This window comes from Capricornis sumatraensis, chromosome 20 (assembly GCF_032405125.1).
Source record: "Capricornis sumatraensis isolate serow.1 chromosome 20, serow.2, whole genome shotgun sequence".
NCBI classification, from domain to species: Eukaryota; Metazoa; Chordata; class Mammalia; order Artiodactyla; family Bovidae; genus Capricornis; species Capricornis sumatraensis.
In genome coordinates this window covers 45,358,559-45,372,857 of record NC_091088.1, presented here as the reverse complement: position 1 = coordinate 45,372,857, position 14,299 = coordinate 45,358,559, and the positions used below count along the sequence as shown (strand labels likewise).

General features: G+C 42.7%; 1 pseudogene; it reads right to left on the bottom strand.

Moving 5' to 3' along the window:
- Window positions 1–7,815: 7,815 nt before the first annotated feature.
- LOC138096767 (transcription elongation factor A protein-like 8) lies at window positions 7,816–10,016 on the bottom strand (annotated as a pseudogene).
- Between the last annotated feature and the right edge of the window lie 4,283 nt (window positions 10,017–14,299).

The following is a 14,299-nucleotide window of genomic DNA, read 5'->3' as shown; positions in this document are numbered from 1 at the left end:
TATGTAAAATAATAGCAAGCAAGTTGCAGACAATATGTATAGTATTAATCCAATTTGTTTTGCATTTTTATGTATTCATATTGCACATTTTGATACGTGCATAGTAAAAAGCTAGAAGGATACAAGCCGCACTGTTGAGAGCGGTCACTCGGGTCACTGTGTGTGGCTGAGGAGATCATGCCCCTCTGAGGAATGTGACTGGCACAGCAGAGAATTATTTTCACTTTCTCCTTTTGATACTTTCGAATTCTTTGAAGTTAAAAACAAACGCTGTTTTAAAGACATACCACAAACCAATCCTGGCACCCTGAGGTCCTTAGGAGGGTGACTGCATACATTCAAGACCAGAAGGTCTCTATTGGGTTACTTACTGGTCATATTTCAATTTAGCAGGCCATAGCTTTCCGTCCCACCAATGCATGGGGGTACCAGTGGAAGCAGTACACTGAGAGGAAAACACTGGAAGCAACATAGGGCCATTTTGGAAAGGAAAAAGGAAATGCAAATATATTCTGAAAACAGATGGTGTCTGGAAGAGAAAGTGTGTTTTGGCAACAAGAAACGAAAATCACAGGGGGAAGAGAGAAAAGGAGTAAAAGAGAAACAGCCAAAGGAGGTGGTAATTAAGTGCAAAGCTGAAGATTTCCAAGGGATTTTTCAGCTTTGGCAAAAGCAGGCCTCTGGACAATTCTGCTGAAGTGCATAGACACCATTTTATATTTCTTTTATTTATTAGAAGTATTCCAAGAGAGCAGTAAGCCTGAACCATGATATCCTGACACTTGTTTGTCCCCAGTGTTTCCAGTATTAAAGTTTTCAAATAATGTACTTCTCAGTTACAGTTTTAAAAGGGGACCCAAAGTTAGCTCTCACTCAGTATCATTCTAATATACTTCATATAGTGTGAGACAAAGTCTTGAGTCACTGCCAGTGTTGAGGGGGTTGTGTATGATCCACAGGCTACCTACTTGGGCCACCTGATGCAAAGTGTCAACTCAGTGGAAAAGACTCTGATGCTGGAAAGATTGAGGGCAGGAGAAGAAGGGGATGACAGAGGATGAGATGGTTGGACGGCATTGCCAACTCAATGGACATGAGTTTGAGCAAACTCCAGGAGATAGTGAAGGACAGGGAAGCCTGGTGTGCTGCAGTCCATGGGGTCAAAAGTGTCAGACACAACTTAGCGAATGAACCACAACAATCTGTCTCACCAACTCCTAACACCGTTGCTATTCTTCTCTGGGCTCTGGAGGTCCCCATGGGTCACTGGTTGGGCAGGGAGACAACCACCCATTGAGAGATGCGTGACAATCAGGAGTCATGCCACATCCCACCTCATTTATAGTATGAACAAAGGCACAAGCATCTCAAATGTCCAATAACAAAGAGATTAATTGATGGATTATTCTGCACTAAATTGCTTGATGTCACAGCTGCTCAGGATATCAAAGGGCACCCAGCAACTATGACTGTTCTAGCAGGGAACAGCTGTGAGGGCCAGAGGCCAGCTCCCCTGTGTAGTGAGGAAAGGAAGTCCTTATGTCTGCATTGACCCCTCCTGCTATACCACTGACAGTTCACAGACAGGATTACAAAGAAGAGGTTTTGCAGTTGCTCCCAAATAATCTTTTAATGTCACAAAAAGCTGAGCCAAAGCCAAGAATACATTCAGTTCAGTTCAGTTGCTCAGTCATGTCAGATTCTTTGAGACCCCATGGGCTGCAGCACACCAGGCCTCCCTGTCCATCACCAACTCCTGGAGCTTGCTCAAACTCATGTCCATTGAGTCAGTGATGCCATCCAACCATCTCATCCTCTGTCATCCCCTTCTCCTCCTGCCTTCAATCTTTTCCAGTATCTGAGTCTTTTCAAATGAGTCAGTTCTTCACATCAGGTGGCCAAAGTACGGGAGCTTCAGCTTCAGCATTAGTCCTTCCAATGAATATTCAGGACTGATTTCGTTTAGGATGGACTGGTTGGATCTCCTTGTAGTCCAGAGGACTCTCAAGAGTCTTCTCCAACACCACAGTTCAAAAGCATCAATTTTTTGGCACTCAGATTTCTTTATAGTCCAAGTCTCACATATATACATGACCACTGGAAAAACCATAGCTTTGACTACATGGACCTTTGTGACAAAGTAATGTCTCTGCTTTGTAATATGCTGTCTAGGTTGGTCATAGCTTTTCTTCCAAGGAGCAAGCATCTTAAAATTTCATAACTGCAGTCACCATCTGCAGTGATTTTGGAGCCCCAAAAAATGAAGTCACTCACTGTTTTATCTATTTGCCATGAAGTGATGGGACTGGATGCCATGATCTTAGTTTCTGAATGTTGAGCTTTAAGTCAGCTTTTTCACTCTCCTCTTTCACTTTCATCAAGAGGCTCTTTAGTTCTTCTTCACTTTCTGACATAAGGGTGGTGTCCTCTGCATATCTGAGGTTATTGATATTTCTCCCAGCAATCTTAATTCCAGCTCGTATTTCATCCAGTCCAGCATTTCTCATGATGTACTCTGCATATAAGTTAAATAAGTAGGGTGACAATATACAGCCTTGACGTACTCCTTTTCCTATTTGAAACCAGTCTGGTGTTCCATGTCCAGTTCTAACTCCTGCTTCTTGACCTACATACAGGTTCTCAGAACGAAGCTCAGGTGGTCTGGTATTCCCATCTCTTGAAGAATTTCCCACAGTTTGTTGTAATCCACACAGTCAAAGGCTTTGGCATAGTCAATGAAGCAGAAATAGATGTTTTTCTGAACTCTCTTGCTTTTTCAATGATCCAGTGGATGTTGGGAATTTGATCTCTGGTTCTGCCTTTTCTAAATCCAGCTTCAACATCTGGAAATTCACAGTTCACGTATTGCTGAAGCCTGGCTTGGAGAATTTTGACCATTACTTTGCTAGCATGTGAAATGAGTGCAATTGTGCAGTAGTTTGACATTCTTTGGCATTGCCTTTCTTTTGGATTGGAATGAAAACTAACCTTTTCCAGTCCTGTGGCCACTGCTGAGTTTTCCCAATTTGCTGGCATATTGAGTGCAGCACTTTCACAGCATCATCTTTCAGGATTTGAAATCACTCAACTGGAATTCTATCACCTCCAATAGATTTGTTCGTAGTGATGCTTCCTAAGACCCACGTGACTTTGCATCCCAGGATATTTGGCTCTAGGTGAGTGATCACACCATCGTGATTATCTGGGTTGTGAAGATCTGTTTTGTATAGTTCTTTTATGTATTCTTGCCACCTCTTCTTAATATCTTCTGCTTCTGTTAGGTCATACCATTTCTGTCCTTTATTGAGCCCATCTTTGCATGAAAAGTTCCTTTGGTATCTCTAATTTTCTTGAAGAGTTCTCTAGTCTTTACCACTCTATTGTTTTTCTATATTTCTTTGCACTGATCACTGAGGAAATCTTTCTTGTCTCTCCTTGCTATTCTTTGGAACTCTGCATTCAGATGGGCATATCTCTCCCTTTCTCCATTGCCTTTCACTTCTCTTCTTTTCATAGTTATTTGTAAAGCCTCCTCAGACAACCATTTTGCCTTTTTGCATTTCCTTTTCTTGGGGATGTTCTTAATCCCTGCCTCCTGTACAATGTCATGAACCTCCATCCATAGTTCATCAGGCAATCTGTCTATCAGATCTAGTCCCTTAAATCTATTTCTCACTTCAACTGTATAGTCATAGCGGATTTGATTTAGGTCATACCTGAATGGCCTAGTGGTTTTCCCCACTTTCTTCAATTTAAGTCTGAATTTGGCAATAAGAAGTTCATGATCTGAGCCATAGTCAGCTCCCAGTCCTGTTTTTTCTGACTGTATAGAGCCTCTCCATCTTTGGTTGCAAAGAATATAATCAATTTGATTTCAGGATTGACCATCTGGTGATGTCCATGTGTAGTCTTTTCTTGTGTTGTTGGAACAGGGTGCTTGCTATGACCAGTACGTTCTCTCGGCAGAACTCTATTAGCCTTTGCCCTGCTTCATTTTGTACTCCAAGGCCAAATTTGCCTGTTACTCCACGTATTTCTTGACTTCGTACTTTTGCACTCAAGTCCCCTATAATGAAAAGGACATCTTTTATGTGTGTAAGTTCTAGAAGGTCTTGTAGGTCTTCATAGAACCATTAAACTTCAGCTTCTTGAGCATTACTGGTCGAGGCATAGACTTAGATTACTGTGATACTGAATGGTTTGCCTTGGAAATGAACAGAGATCATTCTGTAGTTTTTGAGATTCCATCCAAGTGCTGCATTTCGGACTCTTTTATTGACTATGATGGCTACTCCATTTCTTCTGAGGGATTCCTGCCCGCAGTACCTGAGTGGCAGTGGAGCTGCAGTTGCACAGCGCTGGAGCAGCTGTAAGGAGATAACCCACATCCAAGGCCAGAGAAGCCCCAGCAAGATGGTAGGTACTGGCGTGGTGACTATGCAGGGCTAGAGCGACTTTGAGGAGATACTGTATGTCCAAGGGCTAAGGAGAAGCCCCAGCAAGATGGTAGGAGAGGCGAAATCACGTTTAGAACCAAACCCCTTACCCACCAGAGACACTCAGAGGACTCAAACATACCTTGTACGCACCAGGTCCCAGAGACCTCACAGAGACTGAGACAGAACTGTGTTGAGTGTCTCCTGAGGAGGTCCGGGTCAGCAGTGTACTGCTGCAGGGGCAGGGGCTCTGGGTGCAGCAGACCTGGGTATGGCATAAGCCCTCTCGGAGGAGGTCGCCATTAACCCCACCATAGAGCCACCAGAATTTACACAGGTGGGAAACAAACTCTTGGCGGGCACAGACAGAACCTTGTGTGCACCAGGACCCAGGAGAAAGGAGCAGTGACCCCGCAAGAGACTGACCCAGACTTGCCTGGGAGTGTCCAGGAGTCGGTGGTGGCCTGCTGCAGGGTTGGGGGCACTGAGTGTAGCAATGTATGCATGGGATCTTTTGAAGGAGATCGCCATTATCTTCATTACCTCCACCATAGTTTGGCCCCAGGTCAAATAACAGGGAGAGAACACAGCCCCACCCATCAACAGAAAATTGGATTAAAGATTTATTTAGCATGGCCCCTCCATCAGAACAAGACCCAGTTCCCCCTGTCAGTCTCTCCTATCAGGAAGCTTCCATAAGCCTCTTATCCTTGTCCATCAGAGGGCAGGCAGACTGAAAACCACAATCACAGAAAACTAACCAATCTGATCACATGGACCACAGATTTGTCTAATTCAATGAAACTATGAGCCATGCCCTGTAGGGCCACCCAAGATGGGCGGGTCATGGTGGAGAGTTCTGACAAAACGTGGTCCACTGGAGAAGGGAATGACAAACCACTTCAGTATTCTTGCCTTGAGAATCCCATGAACAGTATGAGAAGGCAAAAAGATACAAGACTGAAAGATGAACTCTCCAGGTCTATAGATGCCCAATATGCTACTGGAGAACAGTGAAGAAATAACTCCAGAAAGAATGAAGAGATGGAGCCAAAGCAAAATGATGGAAGTAAAGTCCGATGCTGTAAAGAGCAATATTACATAGGAACCTGGAATGTTAGGTCCATGAATCAAGGCAAATTGGAAGTGGTCAAACAGGAGATGGCAAGAGTGAAGATCAACATTTTAGGGATCAGTGAAGTAAAATGGGCTGGAATGGGTGAATTTAACTCAGATGACCATTGTATCTACTATTGTGGGCAAGAATCCCTTAGAATAAATGGAATAGCCATCATAGTCAACAAAAGAATACATTATGAAGTCTCCAATTATCAGTTCTACCTTTGGGATAAGATGTATACCATGCACCAAAATGAAGGTCAAGAGACAAATCTTTTCAAACATATATGTATATATGTACAAGTTTTTTTCTTATATACACACATAAATATATATGTATGGTGTATGTGTATGTGTGTTGCTTGGGGTTCAGTTCTGGACAAATAGCTTTGAAATGTCTATTAAACATCCAAACATAGATGTCAAGTAGGTGGCTGAATATATGGTCTTAAGAGTTAAGGAGAATGGTCTAGGCTGGAGACATTTATTTGGACACTGCAGTAAGCAGCACAATGTTCTTACAAAGATGTCTATGACCTAATCCTCAAAACTTGTGAAAATATTGTCTTACATGGCAAAAAAAAGACTTTGCAAATGTGGTTAGGGTATGGACCTTGGGGTGGGGAGATTATCCTGGATTATGTGAGTGGACCCAATCTTATCAGATGGGACCTTAAAAGCAGAGAATTCTTCTCAGCTGTGGTGAGAGAGAGCTGACAAAGGAAGAAGGTTCAGAGATATAAGATTCTGATAAAGAATAAAACAAGCTAAGGAACGTAGATTCCATCCTGAAGGAAATCAGTCCTGAATGTTCATTGAAAGGACTGATGCTGAAGCTGAAACTCCAATACTTTGGCTACCTGTTGCAAAGAACTGACTCATTGGAAAAGACCCTGATGCTGGGAAAGATTGAAGGTGGGAGGAGAAGGGGATGACAGAAGATGAGATGGTTGGATGGTAGCACGAACTCAATGGGCATGAGTTTGAGTAAGCTCAAGGAGCTGGTGATGGACAGGGAGGCCTGGCATGCTGCAGTCCATGGGGTCGCAAAGAGTTGAACACAACTGAGTGACTGAACTGAACTGAACTGAAGGAATGTAGAAGGCCTCTAGAAGATGGAAAAGGAATGCAGGCAGCCTCTAGAAACAGGACAAGATGAAGAAACAGACTTTTCCCTAGAGCCTTGAGAAGGACACACCTGCCAACACCTTGCTTTTAGATTTCTGACCTCCAGAACAGGAAGATAGTACATTTGTGCTTACGACACTAAGACCCTGGTTACAGTAGCCATAGGAAACTGACACAGCGCTCTATGCCTCTGTCCTTGTACGTCCCATCATCCTCATGACCTAAGGGAGTCAAAGGATGTTTGCTAAGTCAATTACAAATGAGAAAGAGATCTTCCTCTAAGATTTCTCCCACCTGGCCCAAGCCAAGCTCCTGACCAGGAGAATAAAGCCTTCCTCAAACAGAGGCAGGTGGAAGCAGCCCAAGTATGTCTGGGGTGATACTATGTGGTTTTCTAATTGCTAAGTTGAATGGGTAAGCTAGTTACAGTCTGAAGCTCATGCTATGCCAGTCAGAGTGCCCTTGGAAGACATGACAAAATGCAACCCTAATTTACAGCTATAATTTAAAGCCATGGGGGCTGGAGGGAGGTAGGAGATGAGGGGAACTGGGTATTTTTATATTCTACTTCCTGCAACAGTGCATTAAACATCACAATGATTCAGCTAAATTTATAAGCAGCATTTGTAAAAAGGTGAAATCATATTTTACAATCTAATTCCTTTATAAAAATTATTTCACATCAAATTAGAACAATGAATACACTTGTACATACAGCAAATGCACATAATTCTACCTTCCTATTTCTCTGAGATCACTATGGTCCATTCTTTTTTTTTTTTTTTTTCCCTGTAATAATTGCCAGTTTTATTCCTCTGGCTAAGAGATCCAGAGGTATTTTGAGGCTGACATTTTTTAATAGTTCTATCATCAAGAGTTTAGGTGCCCCCATTGACCTTATAAGCTGGCTGCAAATTATTTGATTGACTCTTATTTAATTAAAAAAAAAAACTTTCTCTTTGTGTGTGCGATGGGTTCATTAAAAAATGCATATAAGCAAAAAGAAAAAAAAATCACACAGAAAAAAGCACAGTTAAATTTCTGATATATGCATGTATGTATACACACGTGCACACACACACAATTTGAGACTTTGTCCGCTGCGACGGCACATGAGCATGGCCAAGAGGAGCTACCCTGCGCCCAAGGGCAGGGGCGGCGGCCAAGAGGAGCTACCCCGCATCAAAGGTAAGGAGCAGCGGCTGCACTTTGCTGGAGAAGCCGCGAAGAGAGACTCCACATCCAAGGTAAGAGAAACCCAAGTAAGATGGTAGACACTGAGAGAGGGGATCAGAGGGCAGATAGACTGAAACTACAATCACAGACAACTAGCCAATCTGATCACACGGACCACAGCCTTATCTAACTCAGTGAAACTAAGCCATGCCAAAGGCTGGGTCATGGTGGAGAGGTCTGACAGAATGTGGTCCACTGGAGAAGGGAATGGCAAGCCACTTCAGTATTCTTGCCTTGAGAACCCCATGAACAGTATGAAAAGACAAAAAGATAGGACACCGAAAGATGAACTCCCCAGGTCAGTAGGTGCCCAATATGCTACTTGAGATCAGTGGAGAAATAACTCCAGAAAGAATGAAGGGATGGAGCCAAAGCAAAAACAACACCTAGTTGTGAATGGGACTGGTGACGGAAGCAGGGTTCGATGCTGTAAAGAGCAATATTGCATAGGAACCTGGAATGTTAGATCCATGAATCAAGGCAAATTGGAGGTGGTCAAACAGGAGATGACAAGAGTGAACATCGACATTCTAGGAATCAGTGAACTAAGATGGACTGGAATTTAACTCAGATGACCATTATATCTACCACTGTGGGCAGGAATCGGCGAAGGCAATGGCACCCCATTCCAGTACTCTTGCCTGGAAAATCCCATGGACAGAGGGGCCTGGTAGGCTACAGTCCATGGGGTCACTAAGAGTCGGATACAACTGAGCGACTTCACTTTCACTTTTCTCTTTCATGCACTGGAGAAGGAAATGGCAACCCACTCCAGTGTTCTTGCCTGGACAATCCTGGGGATGGGGGAGCCCGGTGGGCTTCCGTCTATGGGGTCGCACAGAGTCGGACACGACTGAAGCGACTCAGCAGCAGCAGCAGTGGGCAGGAATCCCTTAGAAGAAATGGAGTAGCCATCATATTCAACAAAAGAATCCGAAATGCAGTACTTGGATGCAATCTCAAAAATGACAGAATGATCTCTGTTTGCAAGGCAAACTATTCAATATCACAGTAATTCAAGTCTATGCCCTGACCAGCAACACTGAAGAAGCTGAAGTTGAACAGTTCTATGAAGACCTACAAGATCTTCTAGAACTTACACACAAAAAATATGTCCTTTTTGTTATAGGGGACTGGAATGCAAAAGTAGGAAGTCAAGAAACACCTGGAGTAACAGGCAAGTTTGGCCTTGGAGTACAGAATGAAGCAGGGCAAAGGCTAATAGAGTTCTGCCAAGAGAACGTATTGGTCATAGCAAACACCCTCTTCCAACAACACAAGAGAAGACTCTACACGTGGATATCACCAGATGGTCAAACCCAAATCAGATTGATTATATCCTTTGCAGCCCAAGATGGAGAAGCTCTATACAGTCAGCAAAAACACACTGGGCTCAAATCATGAATTCCTTATTGCCAAATTCAGACTTAAATTGAAGAAAGTGGAGAAAAACCACTAGACCATTCAGGTATGTGAATATACCTGAATATGCTGCTGAACATGCTGCTTTGTAACCTGCTATGTTGGAATGAACATATTTTCATGCATATGTGTGAAATTTCCCAGTCGAAACATAGACCTAGAGAATGTGTCAAAATACAAAGTGTAGATGCTGATAACAAGGAAAACTACCTAAAACAAAACTCCACCAGATGATTAAAAATAAAGCAAAATTCAAAGATACATCAGGAAATGCTAACAGAAAGCAGGGGCCAGATTTTAATATTGGACAAAAAAAAAGAATCCAAGGCCTAAAGCACATGGGATAAGGACGGCTGCATGATGTCCTTGCTTCCAATGCATCATCACAAACTTGCTTCTTGTTCTTCTTATCTCTTCCCTAAGCCTTTCCAACTCATCTGTTCCTCTTATCATTTCTTCAGGGTCTAAATGCTTAACAGGAGCGTCCTCTTTATATCCCTAACCAGGCTGAGTCAGCCCTCCTCTAAGGTTTCCTTCTGCTTCCTGGCTTACACCTTCTTCAGAAGGTTGAGGATTTCTTTCTGCCTCCTGTGGTACAGCTTCCAAAGGGCGGTCTTCCTCAGCCTGTGGCATGTTCTGTGGTTTTCCTTTATTTTCCTCACAAGACTTTTGCATGTTGAGTATTTTTCAATTTCCTTTTTGAATAAATTAACCCTGCAGGGATCCAGGGACTTTTCCTCCATCTTCCCTCAGTCAATTTGGGTGGCTCCCCAAAGACCAAGAGTCTGGTTCCCTTCAAGCAGGGAGTAGGTGACTCAAGTTATTTCTAAATTGTTTCTGTGTCTCTCTTCGGATCCTCAACTAGCTCTGGTCCACTCTTTAAACAAAGAAGATGGCATCTTCTCTACTGGTATTGTAAGGAGGCAGTTTTCCAAATTAATAAATTCAATGTACCTCATAGTTTAGCTCCTTCAGAAACAAAGAGCTAGAAGTCTGAACACTTGAGGCTTCACAAGTGATTCATTGTGCCATGAAGGATTATTTTCCCTTCCTGTATCCCAGTTTCTCTAGTCAGGTTAAAATCCTACACTTAGTAAAAAATCTCAAAACAGTTTTTGAGCTTTTAAGAACAAGTATTAACATAAGCGAGGGCTTCCCTGGTGGCTCAGACGGTAAAGAGTCCACCTCTAATGCAGGTGACCTGGGTTCAATCCCTGGGTCGGGAAGATCCCTTGGAGAAGGAAATGGCAACCCACTCCAGTATTCCTGCCGGAGAATCCCATGGACAGAGGAGCCTGGCGGGCTATGGTCCATGGGGTCACAAAGAGTTGGACATGACTGAGTGACTATACAATATACGACAATTAACATAAACAGAACTAAAGCAATCGTTTAGAACTGAATCTCAAATTCACAAAGGTTTGTATTCTATAATCTATTTGTAGCTGACACAGAAGGTAAAATAAATTATTGGGTAAATCTAAGGTAAAATCAGTCACTGCCTTCGGTCTGATCTTCTGACTGGACTGGCAATCACCCATAATGCTCCCAGCTTGCCTGGTTTTGCAACCCAGGTCCCCAGGGGTCCTGAGTGGCTTTAGAATCTGAATAAATCACACATCCTAAGGGTCCATTGAGACCACCAGAAACTCAATTTATTTTTGACCTGAGATAAGATTTCATTGCTTCTCAGATTAACAGTTAAAAATGGTTTGCTTTTCTGCCTCAGGGGTGTTAGCTTGATATATAAGGCAGGGAGATTATTAAATCTTTGGTGCCTTCCAAAGATGTAAATTAAGCCACAGCATCTCCTTAGCCGCCTCCCCTGTATGAGCTGGAGATTTATTATTAACTTGTCACTCTTGCATGCTCATCAAAACAAGTAGCACCATGATTAATTACACCTGTTTATTTAAGGGTACCTGTCATTTCAGCTTTCTGTAGACAGGATATTACAGTCTCTTGATTTCTTGGCTGAACTAGAGCTAAGGACTTTTACAGGGAAAGAGAGAATTACTGTCCTCTCCTAATCATTTCCATAAATATATTTGAAAGAAAGGTGGTCTATATGCAACTGCACAATGTTGTTTTCATTTTAAATGAAGCTGACATAAATCACCCATTGCTTATTAAATGCTTTTCATGTACAGTAATGGTACAAGGTATACCTAGTTCAAAGCAGTAAATAGTCCTTGCCCCCATGGAGTTTATAGCCTTGATATCCCCTTCCCAAGGCATTTGTCTCTCCATATTATGAAAACAGGGGAGAATAGAGCAACACTGAGAAACTGGATGAAAGGAAAGCAAAGCAAATCATACCCCTTCTAAGTTAAGCTTACACGAAGTGAAGTGAAAGTCGCTCAGTTGTGTCCGCCTCTTTGCAACCCCATGGATTTGGCCTGCCAGCGGGCTCCTCTGTCCATGGAATTCTCCAGGCCAGAATACTGCAATGAGTAGCTGTTTCCTTCTCCAGGAGCTCTTCCCAACCTAGAGATCAAACCCAGGTCTCCCATATTGCAGGAGGATTCTTTACCGTCTGAGCCACGAGGGAAGCTCAAGTTTGCACAAAATAGACACAAAATTGAACCAGGATTAATAAGACACCTGCAAGGTTCATTCCCTCCTCTGGATCCAGTGTAGGTCTGCAGGACTGAACTACATTAAAACCATGGCATTTCACCTCTTTTTTTCCCCCTCCCTATACCTGTAATATCCCTCCAGTACTCTTGCCTGGAAAATCCCATAGATGGAGGAGCCTGGTAGGCTGCAGTCCATGGGGTCGCGAAGAGTTGGACATGACTGAGTGACTTCACTTTCACTTTTCACTTTCCTGCACTGGAGAAGGAAATGGCAACTCACTCCAGTGTTCTTGCCTGGAGAATCCCAGGGATGGGGGAGCCTGGTGGGCTGCTATCTATGGGGTCGCACAGAGTCAGACATGACTGAAGCGACTTAGCAGCAGCAGCAACAGTAGCATACCTGTAATATAACATATTATCTGATTACCTGAATACCCACTGAAGCACAGGAAGCTTTCAAATGAGATATAAAGCAGGGTTGCCTGACCTCTGATCTGCCACAAGAAAACTTCACCTTTACCACTTTAAATTTTAGGATAGAAAGTGTGAAAGAAAGTGAAGTCTCTCAGTCATGTCTGACTCTTTGCGACCCTATGGTCTGTAGCCTACCAGGCTCCTCAGTCCATGGAAATTTTCCAGGCAAGAGTACTAGAGTGGGTTGCCATTTCCTTCTCCAGGGGATCTTCCTGACCTAGGGAATGAACTCAGGTCTCCTGAATTGCAGGCAGACACTTTACCATCTGAGCCACCAGGGAAGCCCAATTTTGGGATAATTACCTTCAAAAAAAGAGATTCTTGATTATATTTCTGTTTCTCTTTTTTAAAGTATTTATTATGAAAGTTGACAAAAACTACAATAAAGATGAGATAATAAAATAATTACCTATTATCTAGCTTCAGTAATTATCGATATTTTGTCATTCTTGTTTTTACCTATCAAATTTCTCTCTCCCTTCACCTTCAGTTTTATTTTTGAGCATTTTTAAATAAATTCCTACTACCATAATTCACCTCCAAATACATCAGAATTTATAACAAATAATATTTTTTAAAAATAACTATAATGTCTTTGTGATACTTAACCAAATAACAATATTTTTATAATGTCTAATACCTAAGTCCATGTTCAAATGCTCCTGATTGTGTAAAAATAATTATTTTGGGCTAAAACAGGACCCAAACAAAGTCTACACATTGGATTTGGTCGATGTGTCTTTCATTTACACCTTTTCTCTCCATGTCCTTTTGAATATAGCCAAAATGACCTTCAATATTTGATTTTTATCCAAGATAAACAAATTCATCAAAAGTCAACATATGTTCCCAGTGAAACCTCATTATGTAATATTTTCAAGGACAGGGTGATCACACAATTTACGATTCAAATGAAGAAAACTCTTGAGTGAAAGGGGGACTATACTGGTGTAAACCAGGACAAAGAGTCATCCTACCAGTAGAGATATGGGGGTGGGGGGTGAGTGGGATAAAAAGAAGGAGTAAGTTTGGGGTTTCTGGTTTCTACTTGGGTATTAATAGCTGGAAAAAGACCTTACAATTGAAAAAAAAAACATTCAACAAACTGCAAGTCAATGACCTTTCCTGAATCAATAAAAGAGCTAAAGTTGAAGAAATGTCAACTAGCCCCAAATCTGAGAGGCAAATGCCTACAGGGAGGTGGGAAATGCAAGCATTTGTTTATTTGGGGCATTTGAATACCATGTATGGATGGGAGAGTTGGACTGTGAAGAAAGCTGAGCACCGAAGAATTGATGCTTTTGAACTGTGATGTTGGAGAAGACTCTTGAGAGTCCCTTGGACTGCAGGGAGATCCAACTAGTTCATTCTAAAGGAGATCAGTTCTGGGTGCTCTTTGGAAGGAATGATGCTAAAGCTGAAACTCCAGTACTTTGGCCACCTCATGCGAAGAGTTGACTCTTGGAAAAGACTCTGATGCTGGGAGGGATTGGGGGCAGGAGGAGAAGGGGACGAAAGAGGATGAGATGGCTGGATGGCATCACCGACTCGATGGACGTGAGTTTGAGTGAACTCCAGGAGTTGGTGATGGACAGGGAGGCCTGGGGTGCTGCAATTTATGGGGTCGCAAAGAGTTGGACTCGACTGAGCGACTGAGCTGAACTGAACTGAAAAAGAATTCACCTAGAATTGTACTGGTGGAGGTTAAGTACTGGCTGGTGACAGAATTTGGAGCTCTAAAGGCTGCAAATAAAGGGGACTTCACACCCTTCTTTCAACAGATTTCAATGGGTACTCACACAAAAATTATGACAGGAGTCCTGAGAAAGCAGTCCTCACGGTACAGGCTTAGGGGAGGGCAAGAGCAGCATGCCGGAGGCCGTGGAGCCCTGCGTAGATCCTTCT